Raw genomic sequence first — 25197 nt, forward strand, 5'->3', positions numbered from 1 at the left:
GAGTTCACAGACAGGGGGTATATCAGTCGAATTTGGGCTCTGGATCTGGTCTGCTTCCCGAGTCTCTTCCCTTCACCTGCTGTTGCCATGCGACAGCGTCTCGGGGAGGGGGCCTGACTGGGGCGAGGGGCTGGCCTGAACAGCTTTTCCTCTCTTCCTGAGACCTGAGGTGTGGTCATGTCATGAGGATCAGGGACAGAAACGAGGGTCCAGCTCAGGGAGCAGTAGAGCCAGTGCTGAAGTTGAGGTGGAGGATGGGCTTGGGGTGGACAGATGGAGAAACAGCCAGAGCCCAAATGGGCAAACGATCTTGGGGTGCCCACCAGCTTGCTGCTGACCAGACCCTCCAAGATTCTTCCTCTCGAGGCAGGAGCCAAGGACTGACATCCTTGAGATGTGACCTGGCCGCAGCTGGCAGGGTGAGAGGTAGTCAGCAGGACGCTGGGACCTTAGACCCCCAAAAGGGAGTCAGACCGGGCCCTGTCACTGCCCTGCTAAAATCCCTCCCTAGGTTCCTTACTGCTCGAGCATCTGAGGGCAGAACACTTTGGAATAAATGAGGAAGTGGAACTTTGGGACCCCGGGGCCCCAGTCAAAACTGTCCTTTCCTAGAGAAGGATGAAGGGCCTTGAGGGGCATGACGAACAGTGAGGGCTCACAAGGACGTGGAGAAGGACCAAGGTCCAACTTACTCTGCTCAGGAGTCATGGAGACCACTCTGAACTCAGGAAACACTGCCCCCTCACCCCATCCTAAGGGAGAGGCATGCCGGGAGGCCGCAGCCCCAGGTTGGAGAAAGGGCAGGAGATAAAAGATGGCTGCCCTGCTCCTTTCAGAGTCCTCAAGCTAGATCCCAAGTGGGCCCAAAGTAGGTGTTGGGAGGCTTTTAGGATTTGGGGAGTTGAGGCCTTTGGAACTTTGAGAATCTTGGAAATGTTAGAGCTTTGGGGATCTTTAGAAGTCTTGAAAGCTTGGAAATTTTCTAACCTTTGGAATGTTAACATCTGGAACACTTTTGGAATCTTGGACCCTTCTGACGTTCTGAGATGTTGAAGGATTTAAACTGAGGGCTCTTTCGATCTCAGAGTGGAAGATGTCTTTTTGATATAAAAATGGACACTCACCAGCACACATGGCCCCTCTCCTCCCACCGGCACTTGGAGCCAGTATTTCAAATATCCTGATCTTAGGCAGTTTTTCATTTCAGATTTTGAAAATAAAATTAAAACTAAAATTGTGCCTGGGTGGCTCAGTCAGTGAGGCGTCTGACTCTTGATTTCGGCTTTGGTCATGATCTCACGGTTGTGGGATCCACACTCAGCACAAAGCCTGCTTAGGATTCTGTCTCTCTCCCTCTGCCCCTCTCCCCTGTTTGCGTTTTTCTCTCTCTCTCAAAAAATAAAAACAAAAATAAAATTGTAGAGATCATCTTAAATTTTTTGATGCTGTGTTTCTTAAACAATTGATGACAGTATTTGTTGGCTTATTGGATTTTTAAGATTCCAGATTTTTACTTTTTTAAGATGATTTTTGCCCCTCATATCTTGGATTCACCAAATATTCACAACTGGGATGGGACTTAGAAATCAGTTACTCTCAGAAACGGGGAAACTGTACAGAGAGAGTGCAGGATTTGTTCAAGGTCCTACAGTGATTTGGAGTCAGATCTGGGCTTTCTGGTTCCTGGATCTGAGCAGCACCCACACCTCCCCCCTCCCCCCCCCCCCACCTCCGCCGCAGCACCCCTGTTCTCAGCAGTAGCTGCTCCATCCCTCAGGCTGAGGCTTTTCCGTGCCTTTCCACAGAACTTTGCCCCACTTCCAAATTCCCCTTCTGCAAAAATGGGGTTGAGGATTCTTGCACCAGGCCCAGGCCCATGTGCCTGGAACGTGAGACGCATGTAAGGAGCAGAGATACTGACAGGTGACTTCCAGCAAGCAGGATGCACAGGGAGATGAGGAAAACAGGCTCACTGCAGCTGGGCCAGGGCCCTCCGGGTCTGGCAAGCTCATCGGAGAACTAGAGAGCCATTCCGATCCCGGTACTTTGTCTTCTCCAGTATTCTTCTCTAGTGCCCGTCCTTTAAGCCTTCTCGGTCCTTCTCTGCCGTGTCCTCCACCTGCCCCTGTGGGCTCTCCTTCCCCCTGGGTGCTCCTGCCCATGGCGCCTGTGAGCTCATGCCTTCTACAGTCCTGTGGCTTCGCTTTGCCTGCCTTCCTGTATCTCTCAGCTTCGGCTCTCACTCCCAACTTACATGCAGTGTCCCCACAGAGAGGACTTGGTTGGCTTGGAAGTCCCCAACCAGGACAGGCCATGGATTAAAGGAACTCCTATACACGGTCTCTGATCCTTTGACACCAGTGGGGAATCCAACACTTTGGTTGTGATGCTAACTCCCGGAGTCATTGCAGACCCCACGGGTTTAGGGCTCTGTCTCACAAGACTCTCCTCACTTCAGATGCCAGTCACAAGCCCCAGGGACCACCTGTACTTCCTGACCAACTGGCTAGGAATTCAGGGGTCCCCCACAACCCGTCTTCAGGTTCCATAATTTGCTGGGACAACTCACAAAACTCAGGAACATGCTTTACTTCTTATCACTGGTTCATTAGAGAGGATCCAAGTCAGAAGCAGCCAGGGCAAAGAGACGCATAGGATGAAATATGGCGGTTGGTAGCCAGAAACTCTCCAAACTCTGTTTAGGGGTTGTTCTAGAAATTTCATTATATAGTCATGATACATTTAATCCTTGGCCATTGGTGATTGAATTCCATCTCCAGGCTCTCTCCCCTCCTAGGGGGTTGGAGGCCGTGGGAACAGCCAGCCCCCATCCTGAACCTATCCAGGGCCCCACTGCAAGCCATCTCATTAGCATACAAAGGACAATAAACTCCAAGGGATTAGGACCTCAGTGCCAGGAACCAGGAACAAAGACCAAATGTTTATTTTCTTATTAAATCTGGGCCACTTCTCAGGCCACCAGCCAACTTCAAGATTGGCTGGCTGCTCTAAGGTCAAACACCCACTTAAGTCCAGGCGGCTCTGGTCAGGCTGGGAGGGTCATGCAGCGTCGTGTTTGGTGGCCATGTGTAAACTGCTCGGATTGGGCACGGACACGGCAGGTGACGGAAGTGTCTGGGCAGCTGGTAGTTACTCAGCCTGGCTCGTACAGGACACAGAGGGCAAGAATCTCTGAGTTTCAGTGTGCCATCTTCAGAAGGCTTCTCCCCCCCCCTCCCTTCTTGTCACCTCTCCCTTGCTATTTTATCTTATTTTAAAAAATATTTTAATTTGGGGGTGCCTGGCTGGCTCAGTTGGTTAAGCCTCCAACTCTTGATTTCAGCTCAGGTCACGACCTGAGATCGAGCCCCCAGATCCTGCTTGGGATTCTCTCTCTCCCTCTCTCTCTCTGCCCCTCTCCTGCTCGTGAGCTCATACTCGCCCTCTCTCTCACTCTCGCTGTTTTTCTCTCTCTCTCTCTCAAAATAAATAAACTTTAAAAAGAAGCTTTTATCTTTAAATAACCTCTACACCCAGCATGGGACTTGAACTTATAACCCCAAGATCAAGAGTTACATGCTGTATCAACTGCGCCGGCCAGAGGCCCCTCTCCTTTGTTATTTTAAATGACACACTGGAAAGAAAACAATTGTCTTACAGGTTTAGCCATCCTGCAGATCAGTGCCCATTCTCTCTCTACTTCCAAGCTCCACCTCACCCCCAGTCCCCTCTTTCCTCACGCCCACCCAGTCATTCGGGTCTTTTGTTCATTCCTGAAATAAGCGAAGCCTTTTCTATCTAGAATGTTCTTCTCTGCCTCCACCCTACCGCTGGCGAACTCCCCCTCCTCAGGCCCTGTGTGGCCTCTGAGTGACACATTCCTCGTGTATGCACCCTTGTGCTTCTCCTTAATAATACTTCTCAGGCTGGGGCATCTGGGTGGTTCAGTCGGTTGAGCGTCCGACTTCAGCTCAGGTCATGATCTCACGGTTCCTGAGTTCGAGCCCCGCGTCGGGCTCTGTGCCGACAACTCAGAGCCTGGAGCCTGCTTCGGATTCTGTGTCTCCCTCTCTCTCTGCCCCTCCCCGTCTCGTGCTCTGTCTCTGTCTCACTCAAAAATAAATATTTAAAAAAATAATATTCCTCAGGCTCTCAAATGATATAGCACCATGCTCTAACACCTAGAATAGGCCTGGCTTAGTAACAGCTATTGAATGAATGAGTGAATGAATGAATGAATGAATGAGGTTGAAGCAGAGATAATTACAATATACAAAGGCTTATATGTGTGAGTGAGTTAGGAAAATGAAACAACTGGAATATTCAATAATAGCCTATTAAAAATACATTTAGTAGTCTACCATGGAATTTACATGGTCACTAAAATCACTATTTAAAAGCATACGCATACCCAACATCATTAGTCATTAGGGGAAATACAAATCAAAACCATAATGAAAAAAAAAAAAAACCATAATGAGATACTTCTTCACGCTCACTAGAATGGCTATAATTAAAACAAAAAAGGGGGGTGAGGCAAAATAAGCAGTGGTGGTGAGGATGTGGAGAAATTGGAATTCTCAAACATCGCTGATGGGAACGTAAAATGGTGTGGCCACTGTGGAAAGCAGTCTGGCAGCTTCTCAAAAGGCTAAACATAGAATTACCAGATGACCCAGCCCTTCAACTCCTAGGTATATATCCAAGAGAAATGAAAACATTTGCCCACACAAAAACTTGTATGTGAATGTTCATAGCAGCATCCTTCATAATATCCCAAAGGGGGAAGCATCCCAAATGGCGATCAGCTAATGAAGGGATAAACACAGGACGATCATACTCAGTCACAGAAGAGACGTGCTGTTCCATGCTACAACATGGATGAGCCTTGAAAACGAAAACATGCTAAGAGAAAGAAACCAGGCACAACTCCATTTATGTGACCTATCCAGAGTGGCGTATCCATAGATAGAAAGCAGATTAGTGGTTGTCTGGACGTAGGGAGAGGGAAGAATGGGGACCAGTTGCTAACAGGTACCAGTTTCTTTTGGGCATGATAGAAAGGTTCTGGAATTAGATAGTGATGATAGCTGTACCACCTGATGAGTATGCCAAAAGCCACTGACTTGTACATTTTGTTATTTGAAAAAAAAAAATTTTTTTTAAGGGGCGCCTGGGTGGTTCAGTCGGTTAAGCGTCCGACTTTGGCTCAGGTCATGATCTCACTATTCGTGGGTTCAAGCCCCACACCGGGCTCTGTGCTGACAGCTCGGAGCCTGGAACCTGCTTCGGATTCTGTGTCTCCCTCTCTTCTGCCCCTCCCCTGCTTGTGCTCTCTCTCTCTCTCTCTCAAAAATAAAGAAACATTAAAAAAATTGAAAAAGAAATTTTTAAAGTAATCTCTACCCCCAGCGTGGTGCTCAAACCCACAACCCCTAGATAAAGAGTCATAAGCTCTACCGACTGAGCCTGTCAGGTGTCCCTTGATTTGCATATTTTAAATGGTGAATTTTACGTTATGTAAATTATATCTAAGGAAATTAATTAAAAGCGTCTTCAATGATAGAAGAGAGCACTTGTGAATTATTAAAAATTTTTTTTTCAACGTTTTTATTTATTTTTGGGACAGAGAGAGACAGAGCGTGAACAGGGGAGGGGCAGACAGAGAGGGAGACACAGAATCGGAAACAGGCTCCAGGCTCTGAGCCATCAGCCCAGAGCCCGACGCGGGGCTCGAACTCACGGACCGCGAGATCGTGACCTGGCTGAAGTCGGACGCTTAACCGACTGCGCCACCCAGGCGCCCCACTTGTGAATTATTAAAGGGATAACACTGGATACATAATCTAGCTACAGCATGTACTGTAATCTATACAGACCACAATTTCTAAAAATTATTAGAGACAGAGACAGACAGAGACAGAGACAGAGAGTAGGAGGTACAGATATGCAACCACAAACTCAGACATGTTAAGAAATGTCATGTCCGTCTCAATTTTAAAAATTACTTTAGATCTGACTCAGACCCTGGTCCACTGGACCAGTGGGAAATTCTCATTCATCCTGGGGCTCGTTCTTCTCTCCATCCGCACCTCCACACTGACAGGAGTGGTGGGCCTTTCAATCTGGCCTTTTGATGCTTCCTTGCAGGGGTTGGGGGAGTCGAGTGTGTCTGGGGTTCAGACTCCCTGGACCTCCTCACCGCCACCCACTGTGTCTGACCCCACCCCTGTTTAGGACGCCCCCCCCTTGCCCTCCTCACCCCTCCCTCTCTTCCTTTCTCTCTGGTCTTAAAGCCCCAGCCCTCCACCCTCCTCCCTCCGGGGCGCTTAGCACAGCACTTGACATTTTTCTAGCATTGGTCTCTGCAGGTGGACTTTTAGGTGGTTTTCATTATTTGTTTTTAAGCTTGTTTGAATTTTCTGCAATGAGTGGATATTCCTTTATTGGTTTAAAATAGGATTTAAAAATCCTACCACCTGCTACCTAAGAAAAAGAAATACTCTCCTGCCCGCAGTGCCAGGCTCTCTTCAGCCCCGCCCCTTCCCTGGCCAGTGCCACTCGGAGTGGGGGGGGATGGCACTCCAATGGCATTCCTCTCGTGCCTCTTTCCGCTCAGGTGGGCTGGGCTAGGCCACTCAATATAGAATTTGCCAGAAAACGGCAAGAGAGTGCCCTGGCCCTCGAATACAAAACACGGAGAAAAGGGAAATGCAGAGAAGATTCGTGAGAAATTTCTTTGAAGAAAGGCTTTGTTGCGGGGACTGAGGCATGAGGGGGGCAGGGGTGTGAGGGGACTGCCACCTTCTGCACCTTAATGAACCACCTAAAGAGAGCGTGACATGCGTTTCCTGAAGTTGAGGGTCACTTGTAGAAAGTGCAAGTAGCCTCTGTCAGGGAGGATGGGGGGCAAGGGCAAGCATGAGTGACCCTCCTCCCAGAAGGTGTTTCCTGAAGCCTATGTGGGGCCAGGAGAGCTGACCTGCAGCCCTTCCAAAACCTTCTGGAGAGAATCTTCTGGAAAGCGGAGGAGTCTTCACGGGGCAGTGTGCATGGGGCGGAGGCTTCATGGGGTGGGGGTCTCTGTGTGGGAAGGAAGAGGGGGAACCCTGGCCCAAGCGGGAGCCTCAGAAACCCGCATGAAAGTGCCCAGAAGAAAAGCAGCTGTGGGCTCGGAGAGCCTCACACGGAAGCAGCCAGCCGGGTACAAAGTTCCCCGTTCCTTTCTCTTGCTCTCTTCCTTTGCTGCTCAAACCCTGGCTGGGTTGAAACTGCAGCCTGGGCTATGGGATGTGGCAATGAGGAGAGAAGACGCTGACCACGGCCTCTATTTCTGGACCAGAAAATTCCACGTGGGTCTGGGCACTCTCGATGTCGTGATGGTCTCAGAAGGACGGTCCTTACTTGGGGCCAAGCAGAAAAGTTGCCCTTCCCCAGAGTCGCCTCACCGACGGCGTTTTAAAGATAGTGAGACACAAAAACTCAAGTTGGGGTTTTGAGGACATGATCGGTGCCGCCTGCTCCAAGAGCTGGTTCTAAGAGCTTTATTTTCGGCAGCCACTGTGAGCTGGCCCTTGGCCTAGTACCACAAACGTATGCCTCAGTTAGCCTCACGACGCCGCTCCCAGAGGCAGGTGACCCTCCTGACGATCCAGGAGGAGAAACAAAGGCCCGGAGCCATCAGTGCCTATCCTTGGTCACACAGCTAGTAAGTGGCAGATCTGAGGGCTTCCGCGATGGCCAGGTCTGCCCCCGGGTCTCTGTCTCCCCCTCTGGGGAATGGAGATGTGGTGGGTTACCTTGCGGGGTCACCAGAACGATTCATTCAGAGCGTGACTAGAGGTGCCCAGTTAGGAGGGCGCAATCTTCTTGGCCCGTCCTCCCCCCACCGCCCAGGCACTGTCTCTGGCAGGGCCCGGAGCTGTATGTTTGGCCTGGTGGGTCCTCATGTCTGGAAAGCATGGCTTGCTGGCACGTTTGGCTTTTGGATTCTGGAAATCCCCCCTTGTGTCCCCCACCCTCCATCTCTGGGCAGCTGACAGCGGGAGACCCGGTGCCAGGCCGGAGGGGGCCAGGCTCTGGAAAAAGGATTGCCGTCCTCCGGAGGCACGCCAGGGTGAGGTCTGGCCGGCTCAGCCTTTCTCAGGCACAGCTCCACGCTAACCTCACTTGACGTCGATGTTTCTGGTTTACTGGGAACCAGGCAGAATCTGTGAGTCCTCAAAATATGAGGAGCTGAGGTTTTTTTCTGCTGGTGTCCGCCTGGCACCCTCCAGGCCCTTCCAGGGAGGGCCAAGGAATTAGGTTTGCAGAGACCTGGAGCAGGATGAAATGAGCGATAGCGAGGGGGCACTTCTGCTGGGCCGGGCCCTCCACTGTGGCCAGGAGTCCGGCGTCCCTGCCTCACTCGCCCTGTGATCTCAGGCAGAGCCAGCTGCCTATCATGGCCTCCTGAGCCCACGTGGATGTAGGAAGGACAGACAATTTTCCATCTACCCTTCTGAGCTCTTGTGATAAAAGACAGATGAGCAAGAGAAAACCAAACAGCAGTTTATTAACACGTATGGATACGTGAGAGATTTCCCGGAAGAGTAACCCCATCTTAGAATTCAGGTTTGGGTGCCTGGGTGGCTCAGTTGGTTAAGCGTCCAACTTCAGCTCACGTCATGATCTCGTGGTTTGTGAGTTCGAGCCCCGAGTCAGGCTCTGTGCTGACAGCCCAGAGCCTGGAACCTACTTCGGATTCTGTGTCTCATTCTCTCTCTGCCCTTTCCCTGCTTATGCTCTGTCTCTCTGTCTCTCAAAAATAAATAAATGTAAAAAAAAAATTAAAAAAAAATTCAGGTTTAAATAGTATCTTTGTGTGTGTGTGCATGTGTGTGTGCGTGTTTATTTATTTATTTTGAAAGAGAGAGAGGGCGGGGCAGAGAGAGAAGAAAAGAGAGAATCCCAAGCAGGCTCCACTCTGTCAGCGCAGAGCCTGACACGGGGCTCGATCTCATGAACCGTGAGATCATGACCTACAAGACTGAGCCACCCAAGCACCCCTTAAATAGTATCTTGCTAGGGAAAGGGGGGGAGGGGGCTGGAGGCCTCTAAGGGAGAGGGAAGTGGTTTTGGGGAAAGATGAATGGGCTCTTAGAATAGATGGGCGGTGTGACAGTTTGTGATGTGACACGTGTGATGTGTCAGGGTGGGGGATCCACTTTCTAGGGTCCTCTCCTGAGTCTAGAGTCAACCCCCTCAGGGAGAGGCTGTGGCGGTTGAGTTTCTTGAGGCAGATAGGGGGGTTCAGAGAAAGCCTCTTCCTTCATTTGCTGCTTTTCAAAGTGCCTACAGCTCAAAATAATTGGTTGACCCGAGTGGCATACCGTGGGGTGGCCTTTCTGCTACTCGTCATGTGAAATGGCAGCAACAGTTCTCCACCGCCTGTGTGTGCATGTGTGTGTGTGCGTGTGTTTGCGTGCGTGTGCAGATGTGAAGGGGAGATGGGGGCTTGGGAAATGGGGGCTGAGCACTTTGGTTGTCACAGGGGTGGAGGTGGGGTGCTGTTGGCAGACCGTGGGGCAAAGCCAGGGATTCTAAACGTCCTGCAATGCACAGGATGGTCCCACACAGTGAGGGCTGGTCACGCCTCATTGTGAAATTCTGGATAAGGTCATTTTCAAGGTTCGAGCCTTTTGATGTTTTAGGATCAGTAATGGGAAGAATAAAAGTGTGCTGCTGCTGAAGCTGAGGAAGAATTTTCTTGGGCCATTATCGTTATCATCACTGAGCTCACCAAACATCAGGCAACGGTGCCAGGGAATGAAGAAGCCCCTCAAAGGCCCCCACCGCCCTGTAAGAGGGGGTGTCTAGTTAACGGAAGGCCACTTGGTGGGTGTCACTGCGGGAAGTTTGGGGATTAAGGGCTGGAGGCGGCACAAGTTGGAGTTGGGGGCAGGTGCGGAGGGGTGGGCTGAGGGTGAGGAGGGTGGAGACCCTGCGGTGGGGGGGGGGGGGGCGGGGTGGAAAGCTGGGTCCTTGGGAGGCAGGGGCAGGGAAAAACTCCTGGAGGCGTGGTGTTGGGGAGAAAAGGATGCTTTGACGCAGGGATGTCAAATGTTCAGTATAAAGTTGTGTCGGGCAGCGTAAACATGTTTCCACATTCCTTCTTCAGCTAAATCTGGGGCACACCCGCCGATGCAGTGGGGGATGGGTTCTTCCCGGTAATGGAGGAAGGGGCTGAGTGTTGCTTCTGAGCAGACGCACCAAGGAACTGAGGCGGTGCTCTGGGGGCTACTGAATCACCCACACTGAGTTAACTCTGAGAGGCTCGGAGATGAGAAGCAGAGAAACCACGAGAAACAACCCCCTCGTGTCGAAATCTCGGGAAGGGCTTCAGACTGGGAGGGAGGGGCTCGTGGCGATCCGGTCATGCTGATCTCAGGGAGGACTGCGTTTATTGAACGCTCACCCCCCGCGGACTTGAGGGCCGCGCGTAACAGGGGTTAACCGGTCTGAATCCCAGCCCTGCCCTTTCTACCTGTGTGGCCTTGGCAAGTTGCACCCTCTGAGCGTTGGCTTCTCATCTGTAAAATGGGGGCAATGTCAGTGCTCCCCCTAGAGGCTGCTGTGAAGATGGGCCATAGCATAAGCCACCTAAGGCCTTGAGCACAGCGCACGACCTACATTTCTCGGTAGGTATCAGTGGTTATCCGATGACAGTCACTAGGCCCAGTATCTTCAGGGACAGGCAGACTGCAGCTGCCAAATGGGTTTCCATATGTTCTCTCATTTCATCCTCACACAGGTTCCAGAAGGCATGTACTTAGCTCCCTGCTGTACAGATGAGCAGCGCAGGCTCAGAGAGGTAAAGCAACTCCACCTGAGGCCACACAGCCAGCAAGCTCTGGAGTCCGGGTTTGGACTCAGGTCTCTCTGACCCCATGGTCCAGCTCTAGCCGCTCCTGCAGGCAGCCTCCAGGGGAGTCTGACAGTGGGGCGAGGTGCCTTGCCAGGTAGTGAGTTCCCCGTCCCTAATCCTTAGGCAAACTGGTGGGGGACGGATGCCCCGGGCAGGAACACAGGTGGTTCCTGGCTCTAGGATCCAATTCTGTGGCTCGTTTCAGGCCTTGGGAAGGGTTGTGGGAATTTACCGGGGAGCTTCCAGGCCCGGGTCATGAGGTTTCAGGGCCAGGGTGTGCTAAGAAAGCCTGTAGACCCAAGCGGCCACCGTGACCCTTAACACACACAGAGGGGGAGCGCGTGTGCACGTGTGCGTCTGTGCATCTGTGCACGCTGAATCAGCACTGCTTTAGTTTCCTCCCCAAGACCCCCAGCCTTACTGGTGAGGTCACCCCACAAGGAATAGTCTGCACTCAAGGTCACAGGTGCCGACACAGGATATGGGCACAAAATTCTAAGGAAGTTGTCCGGGGAGGGCTGGAGGCTTGGCGACCCCGACATTCTTTATGCGGCAAGCCTGAGTTCTGTCGTCTGGGGCTGGCCAGAGGGTACCCGGCCTCAGGAGACAGGGGCAGTGAGAGCCCCACAGGTGGGTCCAGTGGCCTGGGAGCAGGAGACAGTGAGTCAGGAACCTTCTGGCCCACCAACTCATTCTCCTGTCCCTTCTTTCCTTTCCATCAGACGGGACCCAGGCTAGGCTCCCATGAGGTGGACAGGGTCCTGGATGCCTGACTGGAATTCCTTGGAATTCCCCAAGCTGGGAAAGCACAGGAGTATTCCCCTAAAAGGCCTGGCGGGTGAATGACTAGCCCCAAAAGACATTATTGCATCAAAGAAGAGGAAAGCAATTCGGTGCAGAAATTTCCGGTAGGAAAGGTACCCGGAACATTCTTGGGCTGGGGGTGGGAGGGAGCCAGGGGCGCTTTCTTCCTGCTTAGGGCAGTGACCTCTCCAAGGAAGAAGGACAGCTGTTCCTATCACCTCGGGGCGGAATGTGAGAAAACGGACTGGGATTACAGCAAGAGGGATTCAGGTTAGATACTCAGATCCACGGGTAAAGCAGGAACTAGAATCTCTTACTCCATATGGGATTCAGCCTGAAGCTGTAAACAGGCTCAGCATGGCTGACAGACATCCACAGAAACGGAGCAAAAATGGAGGGGAACAGGGAAGACAATCTTTCCAACCGACGACGGAGTTCTTAGTGTCCACCATATTCCTGGTACTGTGCTGGGTGTCTTGGCAATAGGTCCGTGGTCTGTTTCTCAGAAACTTGTAGCACATGACTGGAAGAAAGAGCCTGAACACCAGTCAAAAGTAAAAAAATGAAAATAAATTAAAAAATCAAAGTTCAAATCCAGGATGTAATATTTACAGAGACCAGGGAACACAGGAAGAAAATAGTACTGAATGTGCCCATTTTGTGGAGGGGGGTGGGCTCAGAGAGGATGCGTCCCATGTTCAGGGCCACGCAGCTGTCGGGGGCAGACCTGGCTTTCCCCAGTGTGCCACATATGCCCGTGCTGGATGCCCGAAACTCGGTGTTGGAAACTCAGTACCTGCCCACCCATTCCAGGGGCATTCGAGGCAGCAGGAAGCCTAGTTAGGGAAAGGTGGGGTCAGAGAGGGCACTGAGAGGCGGGAAGGTGGTCAGGCTAGGTGAGGACAGATGTCCCTGGCTCCAGGATCAGTCACAGACAGGAAGTTCGCAATAGATGGAGATCTTCTCGGAGCCCCTGGCTGGAGTGCCAGGGTTTTCGGTGTGGCACTTGTGTAGTGAATGCCTCTTGGACGCAAAAGGGCAGGGTGTGTAGGGAGCGCTGGCTTCGAAATTGGGCCTATCTGGGCTCCAACCCAGCTCCAACTCTGTGTGGCCCTGGGCAGGTTACTTGCCCTCTCTGAGACTCCATTTCCCCCAACGATTAAACCAGAATACTTTCCTCGCAGGGATGTAACACGTAGAGCATTTAGCCCAGTGCTTGGTGCATCGTGAGGACCCCACAAACGGGGGCTGCTTTCACTCAGTCTGTGATCCGGCCAGTCCCGTCTCTGCTTGCTTTCCGGTCTCACTTTCTCCAGATAACAGGACATCTTCTTCGGAGCTGCTCTGAGAGGCCAGGGCTCCGCCAGCGACTCTGGGCAGGGGCTGACCAGCCACAGTCCCCATGGAGATCAAATTTCCAGCCCCTCAATGAAGCCAAGTAAACACAGGGGAGACAGCATGGCTCCCTCAGCTGCCCGCTAACGACCAGATTCCCAAGGCCACCGCAGCCGCGGCTGCTCGCTCTGAGTGCGTCTGGCTCCAGTGTCCCAGGGCCCTGCTGTTGTCACTCTCATGAGACCCTGGGGTTTGGGGTGGGGGTGTGGAAGAGGCTGTGCAAGCGGTTTGGAGGCTGCTGCAGCTGGGCCATCAGCTGCTTCCAGGAGCAGATGGCTTTTCTCTTGGAGTTTCCCTTTCCAGCTCCCTCCTCCCGCTGTTGATGACTTCACCGGCCCCATGAAGCTGCTGACAGAGAAGATAGAGCCGGAGGTGCTAAGGAAACCCCCGCCTCCAGCCCTGAGCCTGCTGCACCCCGTTTCTCTGTGGCTCCAGTTTTATGACCTCTAAATTCTTCCTCTCCTCTCCGACTTTTGACTTTCCGAGAGAGAGATCGTGTATTTAACACAGGAGCAACTATGGACTAGGCATAGGTGAGCAAGACATAGAATCCCAGTCTGCAAGGATTTTACAATTTCTGCCTGATGAACTCCTATCCGACCTGCAAAGCCCAGGTCAAATATCCTCTCCGGGCTACTCCCCTCCTGCGGCTTCCTCACTGGTTCTCTGCACATGGCCGCATGAGCTTTTCAGGGTCAGTTTGCCTCTTGAGAACCTTTACTGGTGCTGCTCGCCTCCAAATTCTCTCACCTGTCATCCCTGAGCAACACCTACTCACCCTTCAGATCTCAGCTCAGATGGCACCTCACACAGAGTAACGGCCCCTGGGCTTCTCCCTTGAGGTCATTACCTTGGTGTGTAATTTTTTTTAATGTTTCTTTATTTTTGAGAGAGAGAGAGAGACAGAGTGTGAGCAAGAGAGGGGCAGAGAGAGAGAGAGGGAGACACAGAAGCTGAAGCAGTTTCCAGGCTCTGGCTGTCAGCACAGAGCCTGATGCGGGGCTCGAACTCACAAACTGCGAGATAGTGACCTGAGCCGAAGTCAGACGGTTAACTGACTGAGCCACTCAGGTGTCCGACCTTGGCGTGTAATTTAAGCATTTGTTTGTTTGATTCCTATCTGCCTCCCTCCCTGGAATGTAAATTCTACAAGGGCAGAGAGCCCGTGTGTTTGATTACTTTTGAAATCTCAGGGTCTCAGTCTGCATCTGCTGAATGGACACCCTCTTCCATGAAGTCTCCCTGATTTTCTCAGGTTTCTCTCTCATCTGCATATCTCATTGCTTTCTTTCTTGCTCTGACTTTGTGAACGTTTATTCTGGAATATTTTACACACAGAGAAAAGCTCATAAAGTCTGTGTATAGTTTAACAAAGAATTTTCGAGCAAACTAACTTAACTACCACTTAACTGTGGCCCAGGTCAAGATAAAGAGCGTAATCAGCAACTAGAACCCCCAGTGTGCCTTTCCCTTCCCACGACAGTTAGCTATGATCTTGCTTTTTGATCGTTTTCTTGCTTTATTTTATAGTTTTGCTATCTACATAGGCATTCCTAAACCACAGAGTTTAATGTTGCCCATTTTTGGAGATTTATGCGCACAGAATGATACTGCACATATTTTTAAATATGTTTTTGGCTTCTTTGGCTCAATATTATGTTTATGAGGCTCATGCATGTGGGGTGTGTAATTGTAGTTCATCCACTTTCTTTGCTGTAGATAGAGTGTTCTGTGTGACATCATTTATGTAGCGTTCATTCTGCCGCTGGTAGAGTTTAACTGTGCTGCTATAAACTTTCTCTTTTGTCTCTTGAAGGACATGTGCCCTCAGATTTCAGGATCTATCCCTAGGAGTAGAAATGTTGGGTCTTAGGATACACACTGCATCAGTTTCATTAAATAATGCCAAACTATGCTCTAAAGTGTTTGTAGTGGGGCTCCTGGGTGGCTCAGTCGGTTGAGCATCTGACTTCAGCTCAGGTCATGATCTTGTGGTTTGTGAGTTTGAGCCCCGCGTCGGGCTCTGTGCTGATGGCTCAGAGCCTGGAGTCTGCTTCGGATTCTGTATCTCCTCTTCTCTCTGCCCCTTCCCTGCTCATGCTCTGTCTCTGTCTCTCAGTAATAAATAAACCTTAAAGCAAAACAAAAAAAAGTATTTGTAGCAATTCACACTCCCTTAGCTGTGAATCCATTTCTCCATATCCTTGCCAACACTTGGTATTGCCAGATTTAAAAATGTTTGCCCATCTGGTGGGCACATTATTGCATCTCACGATCTTAACTTGCACTTCCCTCATGACCAGTAAGTTTGAGCATCATTTCATTTGGAGTTCATAGCCAAATGATAGCCAAATCATAGCCATTTGGAGTTCCCTTTTTTGGGAAGCGTCCTTCCAAGATTTTGTCGTTTCTTTTTCTTATTGATTATAGACATTTATTCTGGACATGGGTTCTTTGTCAGATATGTGTTGTGAACGTCCTCTCCCATCCTGAGTTTTGTCTTTTCACTCCCTTAATTGCATGCCTTGGTGGCCAGGCATTTAAATTTTTAATGTAATAAAATGTATCAGACTTTTATGTTTATGCTTTAAAAAAGTATTTTACAAGGGCGCCTGGGTGGCTCAGTCCGTTGAGCACCAGACTTTGGCTCAGGTCATGATCTCACAGTTTGTGGGTTCGAGTTCCACATCAGGCTCTGTGCTGACAGCTCAGAGCCTGGAGCCTGCTTCAGATTCTGTGTCTCCCTCTCTCTGTGCTCCTTCTCGGCTCTCAGACACACACACACACACACACACACACACACACACACACACACACACACTCTCTCTCTCTATCTCTCAAAAATAAATAAATGTCAAAAGAATTTTTTTAATGTTTTACTTATTTAAGTAATCTCTACACCCAACATGGGGCTCAAACTCACAACCCCTGAGATCAAGAGTTGCATGCTCTTCTGACTGAGCCAGCCAGGTTCAGGTCAAAGTTCATTTTTCCTTCCACATGAATATCCTTTGTCCTTTCCTGGTCCTTAGGAAAGGACCTTTCCTAAGGCCTTAGGTCCTTTCCTAACCAATGTCCTTTCCTCACTACCTCCCCTTTGTCATAAATCAGGTGTCCACCTGTGCCTGGGGCTGTTTCTAGATTCTGCTCCATTGGACCATTCTTGTACCAATATCACACCTTCCTGCAGCTGTACTTTACTGTGTGTAGCTTTATACTGAGACTTGACAGCTGGTAGAGCAAGGCTTTCATTTTGTTATTCTTCTGCAAGAGTGTTTTGTTCCTTTCAATTTCCATATGCATTTTAGAAACAACCTTTCAAGTTCTGCTGACACACACACACACACACACACACACACACACACACACACACACACACCTGAACTTCTGCATCTATCCTTTATAGCACTGGATATTACAGATGTTTATGTGTCTGCCCCCACCCCACCCCCACCCTCAGGTCTCCCTGAAGGTATGAGCTCCCATAAAGCCACTGCTTGAGCATCTTTCCAGGCTGGGGGTGAGTCTAGTGCTTAAAAACGTGTGTGCAGCGGGGCATCTGGGTGGCTCAGTCGGCTAAGCATCTGACTCTTGATTTCGGCTCAGGTCATGATCTCACGGTTCATGAGTTCGAGCCCCGCGTCAGACTCTGTGTTGATAATGCAGAGCCTGATTGGGATTCTGTCTCCCTCTCTCTCTCTGTCCCTCTCCTGTTTGCTCTTTGTCTCTGTCAAAATAAATAAAAATACACATAAAAAAATGAAAATGTGTGTGCAACAAAACCCCAGCAAACCCGTTATCACATCTTGCACTCAATCAATGAAACTGCAGTCAAATCCATGCTGGAGGGAAGCTGGCTATGTTGGATGTACTGAGAAATATTCTAGAATGCTGTTCTCCAACATGGCACCTCTGTAAAACATTTTCAGGCATGATTTTAACAATGCCCAGTGTTTTTACACGTTGACTGGAGAACCAACCTCTGTATATGACACGATTCAACGTAACCTCTATGACACCAACCTCCCTCGTCACAATAATTTTGCAAGCTCCTCGAAAGCATGGTCTGTCTGCCTTATCCCCGACGTGCTTCCCACAGGACCTTGGCACATTGTAGGTCCTCGGTAAACGCTGTAGTTGTGATTACCGAATGCTGCTGCTTCTTCCATTCTACTTACCTTTCGCAAATGTTTTGTTTAAGGAATGCTTTTAAAAAGCAAACTATTGAGATATAGCTTGCATGGCAATAGAATGTATCCATTTAGATGTATGTTTTGACAAACGTGTATGTAAATGGCCCCTCTACTTCCATGAATGCTCCTTCCAATTCATTTCCCCAGGACGGCCAACGGGAGATTTTATAGAAAATGCATCAGTATTTACCATACTGCCTTGCACTTGCTCCCAAATGTTCTTAAAACTTTCCACTGGCTCCCACTCTGCTTAGAAACACACACAAGCACCTACCACAGCCTTCAAAGCCCTACCTGACGCTGTCCACCCCCCGGATCTCATTTTCTCTCTCCCTCCTGGCTTCTCACTGCATTCCAGCCATGCCGACCTTTTCTGTATCTCTCAACCCCCAAAGCTCTCTCTTGCCTCTCTGAGCCTTTGGAAATGCTCTCCCCACCGCCAGGAATGCTCTCCCCTGTATCAGTTAACTATCATTGGGTAACAAACCACGCCCAAACCCAGTGTCTTAAAACAACAACCATTCACGATTTCTTAGGAGTCAGCGGGTCTGCCAAGTGGTTCTGCTGGCCTGGGCGGGGCTCGGGCGGTCTTGGTGGGACCCACTCACGCATCTTGGGTGAGCAGGGGCTCTGGTGAGCTGTGGGTCAGCAGGTGGCTCCGGCTGGCTTTGGCTGGGATGGCGGAGACATCTTGGCTGTCCTCTGTGTGTCTCTCCCACCTCTCCAGCAGGCTTGCTGGGGGTGAAGGCAGAAACCCAAGGGAAGGTAGATTACTGCACACAAGTTTGCAAGCCTCTGTCTGTTCTGGTCAAGACTCCTAATGGCAAGTTCCATGGCCAAGCCCAGATTCAAGGGTGAGGAAATCGACTCTGTCTCTGCAGTGAGAAGAGCTTCAAGGCCTCAGGGAAAAGTGTGGGCACAGGGAAAGGAGAAAATGGGGGCACGTTCATCCCTGCCCCTTCTTTTTGCCTAGTACCTTTGTATCCTCCTTGGATACCCTCCCCTGACCATCCTGGGGGCAATGGTCCTCCCCCCATTCTTTTCGAGGACAGCCCTGGTCTGCTTCCTTCACAGCTCCCCAGCACAACCTGTAATCCTCTTGTGTGTGTGTGTGTGTGTGTGTGTGTGTGTGTGTGTGTGTATGTGTGTGTGTTCCTATGGCTTGGTGGGAGGAAGGGACTACCAGGCTTTGTGTCCAGGCTCAGCCCAGGGCTTGGCACATAGTAACTGCTCAAGAAATATTTGTGCACCAACTAATGACCCATCAGGGCTGCGTTCTTGGAAAAAAGAGAACAAAGCTGTGCCTCTGGGGGTCAGTCCCCTTCCCTGAACTGCCACATCCCACAAAGGGGGGGAGTCTCACAGAAAGCAGCTCCCACACTCAGCCGGATCCCCAAGGCTGCCCTTGTCATTAGGAATGAGGTTCACACGACAGGCTGAAAGCTTGCGGTCCTGGTGGCCACACCCCCACTGGAAGTCACACTGCCCTGCACAGAGGGTCAGGCCATTCTGCCCCAGGGGACGTGCAGGCCTCATTCCACTGTCCTTCACTCTTAAAATAGATTTAAGGCCACCCTGCAGGGGAGAACCGCTGCAGTTTCAGAACTGGAAGGTCAGAGCCAGAGGGTCCTGAATCCCTGTGGGGTCGAAGGGGGCTGAGGCCGCTTGGTGGGGCATCAGCGGAACAGGCAGGCCTCTGGATCCCAGGTCTGATCCTATCCACCGTGTCCCCATGGGACCTCCTGCTCCACCCCTCTGTGTTGTGAGAATGTGAGCCCGCCCAGCTCACCATTTGAGGCCATGTATTCGGAGCGAGGTGTTAAACTGGGACTTCCTGGGGGCGCCTGGGTGGCTCAGTTGGTTGAGCATCCCACTTGGGCTCAGGTCATGATCTCACGGTTCCAGAGTTCGAGCCCCGCGTCGGGTTCTGCATTGACCGTGTGGAGCCTGCTTCGAATTCTCTCTCCCTTTCTCTCTGCCCCTCCCCCCACACTCACTCTCTCTCAAAATAATTAAACAAACATTAAAAAAAAACCAAACTGGGACTCTCTTCTTTCTCTCCAGGATCAACGTCAATAATAGTACAAGCAATAACAACAGCCACTATAATTGACATGCACCGTGTGTAAGACACTCTGTGTAACTTGACTTATTCTCACAATGGCCGAATGACTTGGTAACAGTATCATCTCAGTTCACGGATCAGGAGCCAGAGCGGGTGAGGGGTGTGCCTGCGGTCTCAGAGTAGAGATCTGAACTCAGGTCTGTGGAACACTAAAGCCAATGCCCTCACCCACCACCAGGCTCGGGCCGCCCCTCCGTCCTCCCGCCGGCACCGGGGCCTGGACCAGACCTCTGGGTCCCGTCCTCCTTCCCTGCCCCTTGGCCCCACAGGGTCAGTGCCTGAGCAAACCACTCAAGGCTTCTCTTAACATCCCCTGGTCCCGACGAGCCGCCCCCTGTCACTCAGCGACTGCCCCGGCTGGCTGCCTGGGTCTGAGCCAAGGTGCAGGGAGGGGAGAGCCGTGTGAGCGTTACAAGCGCTGCCCTGTCAGGGGCCTTTGTCTCTCCCATAATTGGGACCCAGCCGTCTCTCCAGGCCCCTGAGACCCGGCGAGGCTGTGGGCCAAGTCCCTGGCAGAGCAGCCGGCTGAGGACGCTGAGTGGAAGCAGATGTGCCCGGGGCCACGTCTGGCCTGGTGCCCGGGGAGCCCTCGGAGCTCCGGAGCTGGGAGGATGATCAGTTTTTAGAGCCAAGGAGGGCTGCACACAGGACAAAGCAGCCTCAGAGCCAAATATTTTCATCTGTCTGGTTAAAGAAAGAAATCAAATCTTCATTTTTGTTGTCTATACCAGAGCCGGTGCTGAGCCAAAGGCCAATTAGAGATTGACCTTACGGAGGGGGAGCCTGGGCCCATGGCAGGGACTTGCCCAAGGTCACCCCACACCTTGTGGACTATGACACATGATACAAATTAGGGTGACGATCGGGGTCCCCGACCTTCCTCTGGCAAGGTACTCATGAACATCTTTCTTGTCTGGCCTGAATGTGGGCCTCAGAGCCATGAGGTTTTCCAGAAGAGACACCTGCCATTCTAGGAAGGGGGAAGATAGCCAGTGTCCCCCTGTTTAGTCAGGTTAACTCCTGCTCCAAGGCCACAGGGTCTCCTTAACCAGCTCTGCACTGTGACCGGGAACCCTGGGTTCAAGTCCTGAGTCTGTCTCTGACATGCTGTGTGACCTTGGCAAGCTGCTTCTTTTCTCTGGGCCTTAGTTTTTTCATCTGAAAAATCGGGTAATGGTATACTAAGGTCTTCTAGACAGCAGAGGGTATATTTTGAAAATCGGGTCCCTTGTCCATTTCTTGAGAGCTTCCAAAGCCAACCCTCTGAGATAGCAGAAGCAGTATTAACCACTCTCTGGAAGGGAACTGACAGCTCAGAGAGGTGAAGTGACTTGCTCAATGACACACAGCATCCACAAAGCTGTGGGACTGGATGGAAGTTTCTTGATTTCTAGCTCTGTGGTCATCTGCTCTCCAGGAGACCACTGCTCTCCCTGCCAGATCACACGGGGACAGTAGGGATGGCCTTCAGCTCTAAGGTCCTCCACCAGCCCTCATGGGGGAGCTGAAAATGACGGGAAGGGTCAAAGCACTGAGGATTGCCCCACCTTCCTAATAAAAGCGGCTTCAGAGGTTCAACACGGTGCTTGGCCTTCTACCCTCGTCAGCACCCCTGTCGGAGAGTGAGGTCAGCTGGCCTCTGCTTGGACCGCTTCCAGACAGGAAGCTCACCGCTTCCTGGGGCAGGTTAGCTAGGGTTGTGAGAAAGCACCCTCCACCTGACTCCTTGTCAAGGCCTCTCCCGGAAAGGGGCCCGTCTGCCGCTGCCTTGCTCCGAGAGCTGACGAGTCTCCAGCAGCCCCCTCACCAGGCTCCCACTGCTGGAGAGCCCCCTCCCCCGAGGCTGGGGCTGCCCTGCAGTGGGCAGGAGGGAGCCGGCCTCTCTCTGCCCCTGGCAGCACGAGAGGAACCTGGGAGCCCTTTGGCAGGACCTCGCGGGGGAAGGGTCGAGACTGGTAGGACGGGCCAGCAGAAGACTCGTTGGTCTGGAAATGAGAACACCTGAGTCTGTGCAACGCTGAATCTGCCAGTAACTTGCTAGGTAATCTGGGATGAGTTGTTTTGCTTCTCCTGGCCTTCGTTTTCTCATCTGTAGAATGGGGGACGTTCATAACCCCTGACCAGCAGGGCCCACGGGGCTGGTATAAAACCTGATGGGAGGGGTGGTTGGAGGTGAGACCTTTGCACACGCAAGCACTCGGCACAGGTGAGGATTGTGCAGAGAGAAATCATCTCCAGGTGTGACTCTGGACAAATCTGAGCCCCTTTGGAGGCTGTGGGCGGGTCCTCAGGCAGGTGTACCCGTGACCTTAGGACGCCTGCTTCACCAACTTCACAGACCACTGGGTCCTGGGGCTGCGCCATGGGACAAGGGACATGGGGCCGATAGGGCAGGAAGCTTATTCCCTTCTGTTGGCAATTCAAAACAGTTTTTAACATATCGAAGCAACCATGGATACGTCATGAAGCAGAAGGAGGACGTGGTGTACAGACGGAAGATAAAACTTGAGGCTGAAGACCCTTCAAGACCATGGTAGGCTTTGCCCCGCCTGGCTCTGCTCTGCTCCCTCCCCGCCCCCACTGCCATCCCCCCCCCCCCCCCCCCCCCCCCCCGCTGGTGCCTGTCCCATTTTCTTTCTTTAGGAGCGGGACCTTCAGGGAGAAAGTTTGTGTGGCCCCGGGACCACACAGTCAACCCAACAAAATCAAATTTCTGATTAACACACACCCCTCCAGGGCCCTCCTTTGTCAACTCCAGTCTTCTTGTTCATTACCAACGTGCCATTGAGAGGTCTTGGCTAAATGTCCGAGCTCATTTCCCTTCCTTAGAAATGATAGTTGCTGTCATCACCATCGTCACCTTCTGGCGCAGGCAGGTATCAGAATCCGCTTTTCGGAAAAAGCCAGACCTAAGTAATGAGTCTGTCTGACCCTGGTCTCACCTGGGAAGGCTGGGGCTCAGAGAAGCTCGGGGTGTTCCCCAGGTCATTCCTCAGACAGTCCCAGGCACACAGATCCCCTGGGACCTTGCTGGATGCAGGTTCCGACCGCAAACCTGCATTTCCAGTACTTTCCCCGGGGCAAGTCAGTGCTGCTGGTTCAAGGCCACCCTTGGGCCCCGCAGCCATTCAGTGACTGAGCCGGGGCTGGTGCCTGCCCACCCTCCGTGCACCTGCCTGTGGTGTGACCTGAAAAGCATTGAGCCTGAGGGCAGGCTTAGGCGGTGCTGCATCCCAAAGAAGCCAGGTCTTCTCTGTCTGTCTGAACAATTAGAAGATTTGTTACAAGACTGTAACAACAGGCTAACATACTGTAGCCTCCAGTGTGATCAGTGACGCAGGCAAGAATCATCAATGCGTGCTAGGACCACAGGGTAAGAGGCATCGGGTGGCAGGATACCCTCAGTCTTGAAGTGTCCCCCCCCAAAGATTACTTGTTAACTACAGAGGGGAGTGTGCTTTGGTGCTGGGAGACCCGGCAGTCCCCACCCTCACGGGCCATCAGGCTGGACCTTGGCCATGGTGAGATACCACCCTTGCCAGAGATGTTTGGCCTGAGGCTAACACGGGAATCTCGTGGCACCTTCTGCAGGACATCGGGCCTGGGTTCTCCAAAGGATCTAGGACCATGAGGAACAAAGTAGGGGAGACATCACAGCCCGATGCCATACGCCATGTTTGATTGGATCCTGGACTGGGAAAAAATAGAAGCCACAAAGAACGTTTGGGAGGCCACCAGGGAAACGTGATGTTAGGTGTCAGGTGTTCGTGTTGTTCGTGTTAGGTGATGTTGCCCAGTTAATGCTGGTTATCTCTGATGTGGAGCTGGTGTGGGATTGTGGAGGGGAATGTCCTGCTCTGGGGACACACACCCTGTGGTGTTCGGGGATGGGCTATCATGAATGCCCACCTTCCTTTTGGATGGTTGGCAAAAGTGAAGTGTGTGTGCGTGTGTGTGTGTGTGTGTGTGTGGGGGGGACATCCAGAGCCAGCCGGCCACGCACACACACAGAGGTGGAGAGGCCGTGGCGAGATGTTCACAGTCGGTCATCTCAACCATTCAATGGGTTTAGACACGTCTCCAGATAAGAACGCGGGAATCGTTGGAAAAGAACAAAACAGGCACCGAAAAGCCATAAATCCTGACTGAAATCTCTCGGAGAGAACTACAGACAAGACTTAAGACTTCTCTCCTGTGACAGATAAGTGTCTTAAATACCCTCTCCACCCATCTTCTCTGCAGAGTCTCACTTATTATGGAAACGGTTTCCTATAAAATACCCCCTGCCTCTCTTTTCGAATCCTTCTTTTTGAAGGTTAGATGCCCGCGTGTGATGTTTCACTCTGGTATCTACATACTTGGCCAAGTTGCTTAAAAAAAAAAAAATCCTTCTGTGCCTCCGTTTCCTCATTTGTAACACGGGAGAGAATATTAGTACCTACCTACAGTGTTGTCGTGGGGATTAAATATAACGCTCCTGGAGCACTGGGCTAACAGTCAGTGCTTGATAAATGACATGACTGCCCACGGCAGGTTGTCTGGCCCCAGCCCCAGGCTTCGGGAATGCTCGCTGGAGCGAGGGTTGGCCCTGACTGTGGCTTCCCGGCGTCTCTGTCTGTCCATCTCACTGCCGGCAGCCGGACATCGGCACTGTTCGTCCTTGGTCTCCTCCTCTGGCACGTGGGACAGTCGCCCGGAACCCCCGCTTCAGGGCTGGGCATTGCCACGTGCCTTGCTGTGGCCACCAGGTGGAGGCATTTAACGACAGATGTTCTGCTTCCCCAGCTCTCTTCCCAGGCTGACACGCAGGGGCCCCGCTGAGCCAAGAGGAGGTCCTGTTTGCCCCCGGGGCAGGTGGGGGGGACTCTGCATGAGTGAGAAGTACATGTTTGTGGCTTTAAGCCTCTTGGATTTAGAGACTGTTTTGTTTCCAGTACAACCTTATCTATACCGCAGGGCTGCCCTGTCCTGGGCCGAGGCTCCCTGGAATGCTCGTCTAGAGGAAGGCCAGTCTTAACGGTCACTTCCCAAACGTCTCTGACTCCCAGCTGATGCCCTCACCCTGCCAGGAGCCTCTGAGCTCAGCTCTGCCAGCCTCCAGTAGTCCCCTTGCCCTGGCCGAGGGCCCCTGACACGTGATCCCAGAGAGGGCCTCCCCTTGCCCCAAATAGAGGCTCTTATCAGCCAATCTGCTGCAGGACGTTTGGTCGTTGTCTTAGTCTAGACATCAGAATTAAAAATCTCTTATCAGCTCAGATACTTGGGAAGTTGGGTCAAACAGCATCGGGGCCAAAATTCCTTTGCTTCCAGCACAGCTGCTACTGCTGCTACATCAGAGACGATGCTTGCTGGAAATGAAACCAGGAGTCTTGGACTGGAGGTCAGAAAACCTGGGCTCCAGCCCTGGCTCTGCTTCTCACTGTGCGACTTCAGGGACTCTCTTCCTTTCTCGGGGCCAAAGCTTAAAGAGTTCTGCTTTTTCCTGCCTCAGGGCCTTTGCACAGGTTATCCTTGCCTAAAAGCAGCGCTCACCATCTTCCCTCTTCACCTACTTACCTCTTGATTCACCATCACATCTCGGCCTGAAACACAGCGTCATTGTGTTCAAAGCATCCTGCAGGCCGCCTTCAGAGAACACATCTATTTGCTTTCATTACTTAAAGTCATTGCATTAATTACTGCTTGTTCAGAGACTGTCTCTTCTCTGGGCTGTGAGCAACGTGAAAGCAACAATCTGTCCACCTTTCTGTGAAGGAATGAGTGATGCGTGTGAA

General features: G+C 51.6%; 1 long non-coding RNA gene across 1 annotated transcript; it reads left to right on the forward strand.

The window, feature by feature from the left end:
- The first annotated feature begins 21125 nt into the window (after positions 1-21125).
- On the forward strand, positions 21126-23654 carry LOC147575008 (uncharacterized). The gene is made up of 3 exons (XR_015242967.1): positions 21126-21464; positions 21853-21956; positions 23015-23654. It is a non-coding gene; the product is annotated as an uncharacterized LOC147575008 (long non-coding RNA).
- The last annotated feature ends 1543 nt before the right edge of the window (positions 23655-25197 follow it).

Source organism: Puma concolor, chromosome D4, assembly GCF_028749965.1.
Source record: "Puma concolor isolate L17-30 chromosome D4, mPumCon1.1.hap2, whole genome shotgun sequence".
In the NCBI taxonomy this organism is placed as follows: Eukaryota; Metazoa; Chordata; class Mammalia; order Carnivora; family Felidae; genus Puma; species Puma concolor.